This window comes from Lontra canadensis, unplaced genomic scaffold, assembly GCF_010015895.1.
Source record: "Lontra canadensis isolate GAN:19392208 unplaced genomic scaffold, GSC_riverotter_1.0 scaffold253, whole genome shotgun sequence".
Classification (NCBI taxonomy): domain Eukaryota; kingdom Metazoa; phylum Chordata; class Mammalia; order Carnivora; family Mustelidae; genus Lontra; species Lontra canadensis.
Genome location: NW_022631247.1, coordinates 6,757 through 23,609, shown reverse-complemented (window position 1 = coordinate 23,609; position 16,853 = coordinate 6,757). Strand labels below are relative to the sequence as shown.

General features: G+C 42.0%; 2 pseudogenes; one reads left to right on the top strand and one right to left on the bottom strand.

Annotated features, from left to right (window-relative positions):
• Positions 1-8,543: 8,543 nt before the first annotated feature.
• On the bottom strand, positions 8,544-8,832 carry LOC116862525 (annotated as a pseudogene).
• Positions 8,833-15,173: 6,341 nt separating this feature from the next.
• Positions 15,174-15,368, top strand: LOC116862526 (annotated as a pseudogene).
• The last annotated feature ends 1,485 nt before the right edge of the window (positions 15,369-16,853 follow it).

Below are 16,853 nucleotides of genomic sequence, written 5' to 3'. Positions count from 1 at the left end.
GAAAAACATGTGTATGAGTTATTTATTGCTGTGTAACAAACCAAAGCCTCAAAACAGTGACTTAAAACCGCAACCATGTGGGGGTGCCTGGCTGGCTCAGTTAGAAGAGCATGCAACTCCTGACCTCAGGATAGTGAGTTCAAGCCCCACACTGGGTGTGGAGCCCACTTAAAATAAAAGAATAATAATAAAAATTAAAAAGGAACACACAGCAACTATTTGCTCATTATTCTGTGCTTCCGCTATTTGAATTGGGCTTAGCGAGGCTGATTGGCTGATCTCCCATGGGGTTACTTACACATCTGTAGCTGGAGCTGGCCTGGAACTCGTTTGTTGATTCAGCATGATTCAGCGCGGCCCCACTCACATATATGAGAATTGGTGCTGGCTGTGGGCCAGTCCACATGTCTCCCATGGGCTGGCCCAGTCCTCTTCGCGTGGTGTCTGAATTCCAAGAGTAAGAGAAGAATTCATATATTATTACTTCTGCCATGTTTTATTGGTCAAAGTAAGGTCTCAAGGCTAGCCCAGATGCAACGGGTGGGGAGATAGACCCCACCTCTTTTCCATTCTAGAATTGTGCAAAGTTCAAACCAGAGAATTCTTTTTTTTTTTTTTTAAGATTTTATTTATTTATTTGACAGGGAGAGAGAGAGAGCAAGTACAAGCAGGGGGAGTGGCAGGTAGAGGGAGAGGGAGAAGCAGGCTCCTTGCAGAGCAGGGGAAGCCCGATATGGAGCTGGATCCCAGGACTCTGGGATCATGACCTGAATCGAAGGCAGTGGCTTAACCAACTGAGCCACCCAGGTGCCCAAACCTGAGAACTCTTTAAGACTTAGCTGATAACTGTTCCAAAATATCCATCTTTGTATACAAGAGCATTTCCTAACTGTTTAAAGCTTTAATAGCATTTAATGTTTATTATTGTTAAAATTGTTAATCAATCTTTGCTTATATAAAATAAGCTATCATCTCTGGATCTCTTAATATTAATATTAATATCTCTTAATATTAAATTAAATATTGCTAGCCTTATTCTTTTTTTTTAAAGATTTTATTTATCTATTTGAGAGAGAGAGCAGAAGCAGGGGGAGTGCCAGAGGGAGAGGGAGAAAAAAGTCTCCCAGAGAGCAGGACCCTGGGATCATGACTGAGCCAAAGCCAGATGCTTAACTGACTGAGCCACCCAGGTGCCCCTGCTAGGTTTATTCTTAGTAAGTATTAGTCTTAAATATTGCTCACTGCTTTCCTTTTCCTTTCAACTCTTTATTTTGGTAAAGATTTCAAAGCACTTAGTAAATGAGTGATAAAAGTACCAGAGAACACCATGAGTGGATTCTTCCGTGACCTTGGAGAGGAGAAGCCTTTCTCACCATTACCCAAAATCTAGAACCATGAAAGAAAACACTGATAAACTTGATTAAATAAAAATAAAAAACTTCTTCATGGAAAAAAAATAACACAAAGTCAAGATACATGGCAAATAAGAAAAAAGTGGTCACAGAACATTGACAGTTCACAGAAAAATAAATACAGTTGGCTCTTAAATATGAATAAAAAGTTTGGCTCTGGGGCACCTGGGTAGCTCAGTCAAGTGTCTGCCTTTGGTTCAGGTCCTGATCCCAGGGTCCTGGGATCGAGCCCCACATTAAAGTCCCTGCTCAGCTGAAGCCTGCTTCTCCCTCTCCCACTCCCCCTGGTTGTGTTCCCTCTCTCGATGTCTCTCTCTGTCAAATAAATAAATAAAATCTTTGGGGCACCTGGGTGGCTCAGTGGGTTAAAGCCTCTGCCTTCGGCTCAGGTCATGATCCCAGGGTCCTGGGATCGAGCCCCACATGGAGCCCCACATCCGGTTCTCTGCTCAGCAAGGAGCCTGCTTCCCTTCCTCTCTCTCTGCCTGCCTCTCTGCCTACTTGTGATCTGTCTGTCAAATAAATATATAAAACCTTAAAAAAAATCTTTTTTTAAAAAAAGCTTGACCTCATTAATAATAAAAGCATATTAGAACTATGTCGATAATACCATTTCACCAACTGGATAGAAAGTTTGGCAACACAGTATGTAGGCAAATGTATGGGGAAACTAGAAGGATTATACATTGCCGGTAGGGGTCAATACACTGACACCTATCAAAACAGGATCAATATGCTGATACCTATCAAAATTATGAATGTATTTACTTTCTCATCTAGTGATCTCACTTCATCTCCCAGATTTGTCTGCTAATATATGAAATGACACATATATATGGTTGCTCATTATAACAACCCAATAACCCGAAAGGGGGCACCTGGGTGGCTCAGTCAGTTGGGCATCTGGCTCTTGGTTTTGGCTCAGGCCATGATCTTGGGGTCCTGGGATCAAGCCCTATGTGGGGCTCCGCACCCAGCATGGAGTCTGCTTGAGAGTTTTTTCCTCCTCTGTCTCCCTCCTCCTCTGCTCCTCCCCCACAATAATGCTCGCTCTCTCTCTCTCTCTCTCTCATAAATAAATAAAATTAAAAAAAAAAACATGGAAATAACCCAAAGGTTCATCAGTGGAAGACGGGTTAAATAAACAGAATACCCACCCACACAATGGAAGCCCGTGTACTGTGAACACGAATGAGGCTGCTCTCTGCTAACATGGAAAGAGCTCCGATATATTTTGTGTAAGGAAAAAAAAAAGCGCAGAGAAGTTTATACAATTGCTCTCTGATGTGCAGGAAAGGAAAGAACAAAAGAATATATGTTCATATTTGCTTATATATGCATTTTTAAAGCCCTGGAAGGATACAGAAGAGGATAGCAAAAGGTGTTGCATGATTTAGGAGAAAGAATAGGGACACAGTGGTGAACACACAGTTGGTGCATTTGGGTTTTTTTTTTCCAAATCTACACATATATGTATTTTTATTTATATTCCATTTTAGGTTAACTTTTTCAAAATATCACCTCTATTGAAATATAATTCATATACCATAAAGCTCAACCACCACCACAATCAATTCTAAAACATTTCATCCCCTCTTCTCCTGCAAAACACCGGCCACCAGCAGTCATTCCCCTCTAAGAGATCACTAGTCTGTGCTTTGTCTCTCTAGATTAGCCTATTTGCCTGTTCTGTGGGGGTGTGATTCTTCTTTCTCCTTCTCCATGCACAGATTTAGTACATTTGTTCACTTACACCCACCTCTGCTTACTTTGCCCCAGTGCCAGTCCAAATATCACCCTCACTACCTGCCACTATACTTCACTTAGTTTATTTCTATAAATGTTCACCATAATCTTAATAATAACTCTATCTACTTTAATTCAAAATCCCAGTAAACTTTTACCTTGCACTTAATAAATAAGGTAGTGGGATATAACTCTCTACTTCCTTTATGAAAGATAAGTTTAGACAAGTCAAATATAAATAAGTAATATATAACCTTAAATTTTATATTGAAATTGGGTTGAATATTTTTTTTGAAGAGTTGCATGATTGGTTAGGTTTTTTATTTTTTTTAAAGATTTTATTTATTTATTTGACAGACATAGATCACAAGTAGGCAGAGAGGCAGGCAGAGAGAGATGGGGAGGCAGGCTCCCTGCTGAGCAGAGAGCACGATGTGGGGCTTGATCCCAGGACCCTGTGACCATGACCTGAGCCAAAGGCAGAGGCTTTAACCCACTGAGCTACCCAGGCGCCCCTGGTTAGGTTTTTTAAAAACTGCTATTCTTTCTTCACTTGCGTTTGAAGTTAACTGTTGTTGTGGGCTTTGGAAAATTCATATCAACCAAACTACAGAATATCTGATTGAGGGAGATCTGGGAAGATCAGTTTCTCAGTCTTCATGTTTGCCTCACTGCTTTCATATTCTACTTCAGATCCCGTATCAACTCTGCTATCTCTCAAAACCAAGGTGTGGCCAATAGACGGTCTACAACTGCCCCTAATCAAGAGATAGAGTCTATACCCCCTTCTCTTGAACATGAGTAGGCTTGAGACTCTCAACCAATAGACCATGGTAGAATTTACATTATGTAACTTCTGAGGATAGGTCATTAAAATATCGTGCACATCTTGGGATGACTGCTCTTGGAATCCAGCTGCCATACTGTGAGGAAATCGAAGTATCCTGGGCAGAGACCCACCTAGAAAGGAACCGAGGCCTCTGGTCCACAACCCTGGCTGAGGTCCCAGTTAAGTAAGCACCGATATGCCAGCCATTTGAGTGAGCCATGTTGAAAGTGAATCCTTCATCATTCCAACTGAGTTGTTCCAGCTGATGACATGGGGAGCAGAGACAAGCCATCAATTCATGAGAAACAGAGAACTGAGACACAGATTAAGTAGAGTTTCGTTGGCTCAATCTTCTGTAGAGCAGAGTCTATTCTATCTTTAGACTCAAAGGATTTCCCTCTTCTTGAGGTAAAACCACCAAGTCAAGAGGAATTGTTAACTGCCGGTAGAACTCTGAACACTGAACATTTCGTCAGCTTCCTTCATCCAAGTAAGTAATTTAGTGAAAGCTGAACCTACACTCATTTTACAGGCTGGAGACTTTAAATAGGAGGAGGTAAGCCACAGTGGACACAAGTCAGAGGAGCCTGACTAAGAAAAATCAGGTTAATGCAGCAGTCAAGAAGAAAAAAAGTAGATGTGCCCTGAGAGACAGGGAGAGAACCCTCTAATTATGACGGTAGAATAAAAAAAAAAGTCAAGCCAGTTAAGTGATCTGACCATGAACTTGAGGAATTGTCACAGAAATCATCTCTTGTTTTTAGCTCTTGAGGGGGGATGGTAGGATGAGGTCAGATGTCAAAGTTACACACACAAGGGGTTCAACATACATTATGCATTTAGTACTTCTTGTTTTCGGGAAAGACTGAATCCCTCAAATGGTCTTTTGAAAATTACACAAGTGAAGGACACCTGGATGGCTCAGTTGGTTGAACGTGACTCTCGATTTCGGCTCTGGTCATGCTCTCAGGATTGTGCGATTGAATCTCTTGTCATAGTCCATGCTTAGTGGGGTGTCTCCTTAAGGATTGTCTCTCTCCTCCCTCTTCCCCTCACCGCCCCACTCTCTTTCTCAAATAAATTAATAAATCTTTTCAAAATTATACAAGTAACATGAACACATTGTTACTAAAATGATTCAAGCAGGAATCTATTCTAGTAAGCAAAAATATAAAATATATAAAATATAAAATTTTTATATAAAATATAAAAATTGCATCCTCATCCCATTTTTCCATCCCTCCTTTAAATTAGCCAGGACTGCGGTTTGGTGGTCACCCTTCCTGACCCCATTCTTTGCATTTACATGTAACCCATGTACATCCATTATACAGATTTTTAATATAAAAGGGTCATGCTGTATGCATTGTTAGGCAAGTTGCTTTTGCCTCTTAATAATATGTCTTGGGAATCTCCCCACATCAATCCATTTACCTCTATGTCATGCCTTTTATTTTTTTAAGATTTTATTTGTTTGTTGGACAGAGCGAGAGATCACAAGTAGGCACAAAGGCAAGCAGAGAGAGAGGGGGGAAGCAGGCTCCCTGCCGAGCAGAGAGCCCAATGTGGGGCTCCACCCCAGGACCCTGAGATCATGACCTGAACTGAAGGCAGAGGCTTAACCCACTGAGCCAGCCTGGTGCCCCTATGTCATGCCTTTTAATAGTTGCAGAGTATTTCACGGTACCAGCAAACAATTCACTAGATCAGTTGTGTGATGATGGGTATTTAATTTATTCCTAAATGCTCACTACACCAACAGTACAATAAAACCCCCTTGTACAAACATCTGTGTGCGACTACAGTAAGACAGATTCTGTGTCTTAAGCTCATGTCCCCATGTCCCCCAACACAACTCACATACTCTCTGATGTCCCTTTTTCTCTGTGCCTTTCAGAAATGTTTCTTCAGTGACTTCTCCCAAGGCACCTTAGAATGACCACTCACTGAGGAAACAGAAGACTCCAAGGGCAGGAAAATTAAGCTACAGAACCTGAGGTTAACTAAGACCTAAATTTCGACATGAGTACCTAGAAAGCAGTTTTGTTCTCCCAAAAAGTTTCTTTTTTTTTTTTTTTTAAGATTTTATCTATTTATTTATTTGAGAGAGAGAGCACATGCTCATGACTTGTGGGGAAGGGCAGAAGGAAAGAGAGAAGCAGACTCCCCACTGAGCAGGGAACCTGATTCGGGGCTCGATCGCAGGACCTGGAGATCCTGACCTGAGCCAGAGGGAGATGCTAGACTGACTGACCCACCAAGGCATCCCTCCTAAGAAGTTTCTTAACAAAGATGGCTTTGAAAAATGTTTACCTTTCTTGTTACTGCTACTATTTTTAGTTTGGGGGGCAAAGTTAATACTTGATTATAAATATATGCTTTTAAAATAAAAGAAAGGAAGCCTTGTAAAATAAACCTAGAACATTTCAACTAAAATTAACCATCTCCTCCCACTGTAGATGCCTACCTGAGGGTGAATGACGTATAAGCTTCGAAGCATCATTAACTTCTTTATTCCATTAGGCTCTTCTTGGGCAGATACATTTGCCTCACATACTAACTGTACTAACCAGAGCCTCATGACCTTGAAACCTCAATGTCTCTTCCAACCATCATTTAGCCAAGTCCACATCTTAGCTATAGTCAACCCTGTGGTCTGTTTTACTTTTACTTACTTGTCCCAAGAAGCACTGGGGTTGGGAAGGAGAATGAATGGCTTTGGTTTGCCTTTTACAAAGGCCAGACCAGTGGGAGGTTTCAAAGGCAAAGCTAAATATAATACATCTGTTCATTGCGGTATTTGAAAGTTCCCAAAACATAAAAGTTTTAACATTATGGCAATAAATAATAAATATAGCACGTCCTTTTTAGATGGCCTTATGTGGTTGAGTTGTATTCCACCTGTCCTGTTGGTACAGGACACAGCACTTCTTATACCCACGTCAAAGGTGAACTACCAGTGGGCCCGTGGACCCGTCTCTTGCTTCAGCAGTGTTTGGTTGCAACAGACCCAGGGATACCCTTTTCTTCCAGCCTCTGGCCCCCTCCAACCTCTTTTCCAGATGCAACTTTCAGAACTATCTTCTTGGCCATCTTGGGCCAACCCTGTAGGTTGAGTTGAGCTCCTTACTACTGGTCAACCATGAGCTTCCAGATTTACCAGAATGATTCCACCAAGGTATGGTCCGCCATCAACCCCCCTGGTCAATGCATCTGGGAGCCTCCTGCACTTACCTCCCTTTGGGCTTCCATTTCCACCGTGAGGTTGTGGCCCTGGAGGAAGTACACCGCTTCCCTCACAGTTTGGCTGAGAAGCATGTGTGTGCTGAGTATGTCACGAAGAGGTGAAACCAGCGCAGCAGCTATGTCATCTTCCATGACTTACAGAAGCCGTCCCAAGATGAGTGGGGGAAAACCCAGGACACCACAGAAGCCACCATGAGTCCAGAGGAGAAACCGAAGCAGGCCCTGCTTTTTTAAAAAAAGATTTATTTATTAATTTGAGAGAGAGAGTAAACACAGGGGGTGCGGCAGAGGCAGAGGGAGAGGGAAAAGCAGGCTCCCCGCTGAGAGGGGAGCCCGATGCGGAACTTGATCCCAGGACCCTGGGATCATCACCTGAGCCAAAGACAGATGCTTAACTGACTGAGCCACTCAGGCACCCCATCACTAGGTAGCTTTTTAACCCCCTGGAGCCCTCTCCCACGCTGTGGGCCCAGTGGAAGCAATAAAGCTTTCTGCAGGGGAGAAAAACAAAAAGAGAAACGAAACAAAAGAACAAAGATCACCTACCATTCTAAAATGTGTTTCCATCTATAACCATAACTCCTGCGTGCTATGACAGTCCTATTCCTGTTACCACAGGCATCCCCGCCTTGTTCATTCGAGAAAGTTTCCTCTTCAATGGTGGTCTGTTGGCTTGTTTATTGACAGGTAGTTTTCAAATTGTCTAGTTTAAAAAATATAGAAGTTTTTTTTAGTTTGTTCATGATAGAAAAATAAGCCTATATGAGCTATTGAAATACAAACTAAAACTTGAATCTCCAAACAGGAGTTCGGTTTGGAATTAAGATTAAGAAGAGATTGACGATGATAATCGGTGTGCTGGCTGATGGGATTTAGTGGCTGAAACAAAAAAGCCGAAGTATCTGCGTGGGGACTGGCCACAGTGTTTCATGTTTCAACAGGAGGAAAGGAAATGAGACTAACAAGGTGATGTGATATGAACAAGGAGGTTACACCATCTTACACTTCGTGGGTTTGTTGTTGTTATTTTACTGCGAAGAAACCTTATTATTTTTTAAGAATTTTATTTATTTGAGAGAGACAGACAGATGGAGTTGGTGAGAGAGAGCACAAGCAGGGAGAAGATGAAGAAGCAGCCCTCCCGCGCCCCCGTGGGGCAGGGAGCCTGGCGGGACTCGATCCCATGATCCTAGGATCACAACCCAAGACAAGGCAGATGCCTAACCAACTGAGCCACCCAGGTGTCCCAGAAGAAATCTTATTTTGATAAAAGAGTTAGGAAGCCTCTAAGATACTTCTAGATTTTATCTTCAGTGATGATCCTTATCTTTCTTTCAGGTAATATTCAGCCCCTACAGCTACCACAAATGCAGCAAATCTCCCACTGGATGCTTTAAATAATGCACCAGCAAAGGACACGTTATTTCCAGAGCCGCACATGTACCTCCAATTTTCATTTCGACCCCGTGAATCCCATATCCCTCATGTACCCATCTTCTCCTGGGCAGTTTCTAATGGTGTCCCTTCTATCTTCCGTTGTTTACAATCTAGAGGTTCCATTTTACTAGGACCACATTCATGTCTACATCTATGGGCCATGCCTGACAGCAGACTGACCTCCCAGGAATCTCAGTATTCAGCTCACAAGCCTCAGCCACCATCTTCCATTTCTGAGACCCATTACCATGGTCTGCTCCCCTGCCTGTCTTCCATTAAGCATGAGGGACATGCCCATACCCTCCCAAATTAGCCCTCTTATTACTCCCCTATCCCAGATAAATTACTTCTATGTATCTCAGTTAAGTGCGTGTGTGTGTGTGTGTGTGTTTGGGATAAAATAATTCAAACCAAGCCCACAACGACGACTATGTGCATTATTATTATTAAACTTAAAAAGAAATTCCAAATGTAAAGAAAAGTTGTAGGATTACCTGGGTGGCTCAATGGGTTAAGCATCTGCCTTTGGCTCAGGTCATGATCCCAGGATCCTGGGATTAAGTCCTACATCCGGCTCCTTGCTCAGCAGGGAGCCTGCCATTCCCTTTGGTTGTGCTCTCTCTCTCTCTCTCTGACAAATGAATAAATAAAATCTTTTTTTTAAAAGTTGCCAAAATTACAAAGAACTTCCATACTGCCTGTATCCAGAATAATCATTTGTTTCTAATTTCATCACATTTATTTTCCTTTTCTCCCTTAGTAATGATGTATTTTCTCAGAACCATCTGAGTTTACGTAGCTCATGCCTTTGTTATACCCTTAATACCCCATTGTATTGTTCCTAAGAACAAGTATATTTTCCTACATAACCACAACACAGTTTCAAATCAAGAAATGTAACCTTGATGCATACTTTTTTCCATTCGGCAATCCATATTCCAATTTTGTCAGTTATACCAATAAATTCCTTATAGCATTGTCCCCCTCTGGTACCAGCTTTAACCAAAAGATCACATATGTGTTAAATCATCTTGTTTCTTTAATGTTCTTTAATCTGGAACGGTCCTGTAGCATTTTTTGTCTTTCATGACATCGGTGCCTTTAAAGAACATAAGCCAGTTGTTTTGTGGAACGTTCTTCAGATGGACTTGCCTGGTGGCTCCTCATGACTTGATTCAGGCCTTGATTCCATCTCCTGCCAGAAGGGCACAAAGGTGATGATTTGTTCTTCTCTGAGTATCAGATCTGGAAGCACACCATCTCAGTCCGCACCCTGTTTGTTAGGTTTTTTTGTTTGTTTAACTTTAATTTTTAATTTTTTTTTCCATTTTTTAATTCAAATTCAATTAATCAACATATAATGTATTACTGGTTCCAGAGACCTGTTGGTTAATGTGGTCCAGTTTCTCCACTGTATAGTTACCGTTTTTCCCTTGCAGCTAAGGAGGAATTTATGGAGACATAGTTTAGAACTAAGTAAGCATCCTCTTCTTCATCAAACATTTCCCCCCCCCCCTAGATTTAGCAATCATTGCTATTTCTTGCCCAAACCATTCTTAACTATGATGGTTGCAAAACAGTGATCTTTCAACCGTGCCCCTCCCTCTGCATTTATCAACCTTTATTTCACTGTAAGGAAGGACCCTCCCTGGCTCAGCCCCAAATATTCGGTTATCTATCATATCATATCATATCATATCATATCAGCATGAATTGGCAGATTCCTATTTTATTCAGTGAGTTATAATCCTTTACTGTCCTGGTTTATCTTTAGCTCAAAAGTTGTCCCAGACTTAGCCACTGGGCTGCCCTTGAAACTAGTTCTATGTTCTTTCTACATGTTCCCATCTCTCTTTTTTGTTTGTTTTTCATTCCCATACTTTCTGTTATATCAAAATGTTCCCATGTTCCTGGTTCATCTTGTGCTTTCCTCGGCCATTTCTCCAAGGAGCCCTGATTCTTTTTAAAGATGAAACTGGGGGCACTTGACTGGCTCAGTCAATGCAAAACGCAACTCTTGATCTTGGGATTGTGCGTTCAAGCCCCATGTTGGGCATAGAGCTTACTTAAAAAAAAAATCATATTTAGAAAGATATGGGCACTCGGTATATCTTTTGCATTTTAAATGAAAAACAACCTCCAATGACATTGCTTATGATCGAATTGTGGGTATTCTGTTAGGTTATTTGGGATTAAATTTTTTATTTCTATTTGTTGTTACAAAATAATATAGAAATACTTTTTTGCTATATCTTCCAAAAATAAAAACAATATATACTGTGAAAAATTCGGAAAATGTCTAAAAGTTAAGAACATATTAAAAAAAATCTCCTCTCAGGACACAATTAGAAATGTATTTTTTTTAAAGATTTTATTTATTTGACAGAGAAGGACACAGCAAGAGAGGGAACACAAGCAGAGGGTGTGGGAGAGGGAGAAGCAGGCTTCCTGCTGAGCAGGAAGCCCAATGCAGGGCTCAATCCCAGGACCCTGGAATCACCATCTGAACCAAAGGCAGATGCCTAATGACTGAACCACCCAGGCGCCCCACAATTAGAAATGTATTAAAGTTTTGTTTAGAGGTTAAAAAAAGTCACCCACCACTCTACTCCAAAGATTAACCACCATCAAGATATTAATAGTAATTATTAGTAGATAACCATATCTCATAGTTTAAATATACCAAAAACAGTTCATCAGAATACAATTATTGGATAATTCAAAAGTGTGTGTGTGTGTGTATGCATGTGTATTTCTTCAGGATAAAGCCCTAGGATTAAGATTGCTGAATTAAAAATGTATGCATATTTATAAGCACAGAAAATGTACCCAACATTTTAGTCATCAGGGAAATGCAGATTAAAACCACAGTGAGGGGGCCACCTGGGTGGTGCAGTTGGTTGAGCGTCCAACTCTTGGTTTTGGCTCAAGTCATGATCTCAGGGTCAGGGGATCAAGCCCCACATTGGACTCCATGCTTGACACAGAGTCTGCCTAAGGATTTTCTCTCTCCCTCCCACTGCCCCTCCTCCCCTAAAATAAATAAATCTTAAAAAAAAAAAAAAGACCATACGGGGCACCTGGGTGGCTCAGTGGGTTGGGCCTCTGCCTTCGGCTTAGGTCATGATCTTGGGGTCCTGGGATCGAGTCCCACGTTGGGCTCTCTGCTCGGCGGGGAGCCTGCTTCCTCCTCTCTCTCTACCTGCCTCTCTGCCTGCTTGTGGTTTCTGTCTGTCAAATAAATAAAAAGCCTTAAAAAAAAAAAAAGACCATTGTCTTAAACTTAAACTACCAAAATACATAAAAACATTTAAACTTAAACTACCAAAATGCATAAAAACATTTAAACTGACAATACTGGTTGTTGGCGAGGATATGGAGCAACTGGAAATCCATAAATTACTCATAGAAGTGTTAACTATAATAACCACTTTGGAAAACTAGCATTGTCTACTACAGCTGAACAATCTTTAAGGGTGTACCTTTGTTGTCACCTATAAAAAATATTGACCTAAATTTTCTTCTTGCTTTTTATGGTTTTACTTCTTATACTCAATCCTTAATCTGTATTGACTATAGGTATAAAGTAAGAATCTCCATTTTATTTAATTTTTTGAAAAGGTTAGACTGTTGCTCCAACCATATTTACCAAATATTTTTTTTTTCTTTAGAGAGACTGAGAGCCCAAGATGGAGGAGCAGCAGAGGGAGAGAGAGAGAATCTCAAGCAGACTCCCCACTGAGCATGGAGCCCAACGAAAGGCTCAGTCTCACAACCCTGAGATCATGACCCGAGCTGAAATCAAGAGTCGGGTGCTTAACCAACTGAGCCACCCAGGCACCCCTTGAACAATCTTTTTTTTTTCTTCAGATTATATTTATTTGTTTGAGAGAGAGAGAGAGAGCGAGAGAGAGCACAAGGGAGAGGGAGAAGCAGGCTCCCCACTGAGCAAGGATCCTGATGTGGGGCTTGATCCCAGGGCCCTGGAATCATGACCTGAGCCCAAGGCAAATGCTTGACTGAGCCACTCAGGCGCCCCTTCAACAGTCATTTCTAACTGAAAATCAGTTTATTGATGGAAAACAAAGTCCTAATATTTTAAATTCCTATATCTACTTGAATCCATTCTTAAACTTTTAAAATCTATTTTTACAGAGGCAGAGAGAGATATAGGAGGGGCAGAGGGAGAGAGAGAATCTTAAGCAGGCTCCACATCCAACAGGGAGCCCAACATTGGGCTCTATCTCCCAACCCTGAGATCATGACCTGAGCTGAAATCAAGAGTCAGGCACTTAACCAACTGAGCTACCTATGTGCCCCTCATAAACTTTATTCTTTTTCATTTACCTGTCTCTTCTGTTTTATTTTTTTCTGATATTTTGTATTCTGATATGGTAACTGTATCATATCCTTTTTTATCTGCAGGGGAAATCTTCTTCATTTTTCTTTCTCCAAAATGTTCTTCATGTGTCATTGTGTTAGTCATTCCAGACCCCCAGCAGTAAGGTTAGCGCCTAACCATAGCAGGTGCATTCAGTGTTGGTTAATGAGATGAATGAAGAGCTACTTTGAACTCTCAAATTTCTCCCTCTTAAAAATAATCCACATACTCTTAGAGCTCCTCCACTTTAAGTGTTTTAAGATCTTAGGGGATGTAGAAAGTGAAAACAAAGATAAAAATTTTCCTTGATTCAAGCATGTAAAATAATTCTGCTACTATGAGTAACAATGAAATATCTAGTGTCTAAGTAAAATTTGAAGTATTAATTTTTTGAAGAATTTTTAAAAAGATTTTATTTATTTATTCGACAGACAGAGACCACAAGTAGGCAGAGAGGCAGGCAGAGAGAGAGGAGGAACCAGGCTCCTCGCAGAACAGAAAGCCCGATGTGGGGCTCGATCCCAGGATCCTGGGATTATGACCCAAGCTGAAGGCAGAGGCTTCAACCCACTGAGCCACCCGGGCGCCCCTAAAGAATTTTTTCTAATGTAAGTTCTATGCCCAATGTGGGATTGAACCCACAACCCAAAGATCAAGAATCATATGTGACACTGAGCCAGCCAGGCACGCCAAGAATTAAGTTTTATTAGCACACAAGTACCTGATTTTGCCCTCCAAAGAGCAGCTACACTTATGACTCATACTTATTGTTTTCTTTCATGAATGCAATGCTAGTTCAAGAGAGGTTGTTGCAGTAGAGGACCAGTTACAGGGTGGAAATGTGTGTTTAGAAATGCTGATGATATTTCAGGGAAATCTCCACTGACCCAGCCTTGAACCAAATCCATGTGTGATGCAAATAGGCATGGCTCAGGGAAGAGATCTAACCTGAATTATTTAACCTCTTCTGTAATGAAAATTGCATGGTGTAATCTTATGTCTTTTTTCAAAAACATATTTCAACTTGTGTGACTAAGTAAAGCCAGCCAGTTTATTATATAGGATACAAACTTAGGTATGCAAAAACATAAACTTGTCTGTAATTGGACTTAATTTCTATCTAAAGCCCTCATTCTGTTTTTGTCTGAAAACTTAATCTTAATTTGGGCTGACCTGTCAATTTAGGAAGTTCTCAGTCAATTTGGGGGTTTCCCACTTCTTCTCAGGGTTGTATTCAGGCTCCAGGGGAAAATCATCTTGAAGTCTATCAAGATGTGGCCATGGGATAGGAGGAGGTGGCTCTATCCCGGCCTTTGCAGCCATATGCTTTCCTTCCTACTTACAAGACCCCTCAGATCCTTGACCTTCTTTCTTAGCTCTTCAGATCATTATTGATGGTGTGTGTCTTAGTCTATTCACACTACTATATCAGAGAAATTCATAAACAGCAGAAGTTCGTTTCTCACAGATCTGGAGACTGGGAAGTCCAAGATTAAGTCACCAGCAGATTTGGTATCTGGTGAGACCCTGCTTCCTGGTTCCTGGTGCAGTCTTCCTGCAGTGTCCTCACATGGTGGGTGGGACGAGGGATTTCTCTGGGGTCTCTTTCATAAGGGCACTAATCTCACCCACGAGTACTCCACCCTTAAGACCTGCTCACCTCCCAAAGATCCCTACCTCCTCCTACCATCACAGTGAGGATTAGGATTTCACGCATGAATCTGGTCAAACATTCAGTCTAGAGCAGCCTGAAAAATATCTTTGTCTTCTTCCCTGCTACCCTGGGCTATCTCAGGCCTTTCTTCCCACATGGCCCAGCCAACCGTCTACTCTATCACCCCCTTGATGGTACTTGGAGAGTTCCCTGAAACATGCCTCTTCCCAGAGCTCCAAATAGGAGTGAGACACAGGTCTCCTTTACTGATCCTCTAACTCAATGTTGTGGATTGTGGGGTCCTAATATTCCTCTGCTCACATTTAGGGAACTCAAGGTGAGGGAGAGGGATAGGGAACAGGGTGCTCCCAATCGTTCCTTGCTCTCTACGGACTCGTCTTCCTAATCAAAGGATCTTTAGTCAACAGAGGTTGGGGAGGAGGGACTGGGGAAGCAGCAGCAGGTGCCATGTCTGGCCACGTAGATGGCAAGAAGCAGCCCCCAAAGTAGCCCAAGAGGCAGGCCAAGGATACTGATGAGGTAGACGAGGCATTTAAGCAGAAACAGAAAGAGGAGCAGAAGAAACTCGAGGAGCTAAAAGCAAAGGTCACAGGAAATGACCCCCTGGTTATAGGTGGAATTAGGAAGTCTGGCGAAAAGTAAGCTGTTCCTTGTGCCTGAGGTCATGGTGCTCCTCAATTCCATTCCTGTTTAAACATCTGGATTCCCTCTCCTCGCATCTGTTGCCACCTATAGCAGGAATGTAGTGTCTTAGATCCTGTTGTACATTTAAGAATAAACTTCTGTAGGGGCGCCTGGGCGGCTCAGTCAGTTGAGCATCCGACTCTCAGTCTCAGCTTCAGTCAGGATCTCAGGGTCATGAGATTGAGCACTGAGCTCAGCAGGGAGTTGTTTGAGATTCTCTCTCTCTCTCCCTATGCCCCTTCCTCAGTGCTCGCTCATTCTCTCTTTCCCCCTTTAAAAAAAAAAGAATAAACTTTTGTTTGTTTTTTTAAAGATTTTATTTAGTTATTTGACAGAGAGAGAGAGAGAGACAGCGAGAGAGGGAATACAGGGGGAAGTAGGAGAAGCGGGGTCCTGCCAAGCAGGGAGTCCAATGCGGGGCTCGATCCCAGGACCCTGGGATCAGGACCTGAGCAGAAGGCAGACGCCCAACAACTGAGCCACCCGGGTGCCCCAAGAATAAACTTTGGTAAAAAAAAAAGTAAATCAATCATAAAAAAAAGAGGTTGGGAGGGTGTGTGGGTGTGTGTACGCCTTTATGATGGTGTAGGAATAAAAGCATTGCACAGGGAAAAGAACATATCCATTAACTGTTTGAAATACCAGCCACCACATTTTCTTCCATCGTTTGGATCAAACAAAGCATGGCGTATACCCTGTGTAAACAGCTGGTCCCAGTCCGCCAGCATTTGGAGGGGGAGCATTTGCCACACTAATTTTCACACCATGGTGCAGCATTCCTGGGGCGTGTACTGCAAACTGGTTCACTGAACACCCTTTCTGACCCCCCCAAATTGCAAATACTTATATAGCACTAACTATAAACTACACACTATTTTAATTGCTTTGTATTCATTAATTTGTGCCATCCTCATAAAACCCTATGAAGTAGATACCATTATTATCCCCATTCTTCAGATGCAGGAACTGAAGTGAAGAGAGTTTAAGTAACTTCCCAGAATCAGACAGCTGGTAACTCAGTGGGGCTAGGGTTGGAACCCGTGCCGTCCGGATTCAGAATATCCCCTACTGATCACTGCACTATGCCACCATGGGTCCCAAACAACAGTGTTGGCTGAAAATGGGGGAAATCCATGTTCCTAAATATTAAGTGATTTACACTCATAAATATTTTACTGAATTTTAGTGACCAAAAATATCAGAATTTGTAATGCACACTCATTTCCTTAAAAAAGAGCCTTGGGGCGCTTGGGTAGAGCAGTGGGTGGAGCATCCGACTCTTGGTTTTGGCTCAGGTCATGATCTCACAGGTCCTGGGATGGAGCCCTGCATCAGGCTCCACGCTCCGTGGGGAGTCTGCTTGAAGATTCTCTCCCTCTGGCCCTCCCCCCACTCACTCCCTCTCACTCACACTCTCTCTAAAATAAATAAATAAATCTTAAA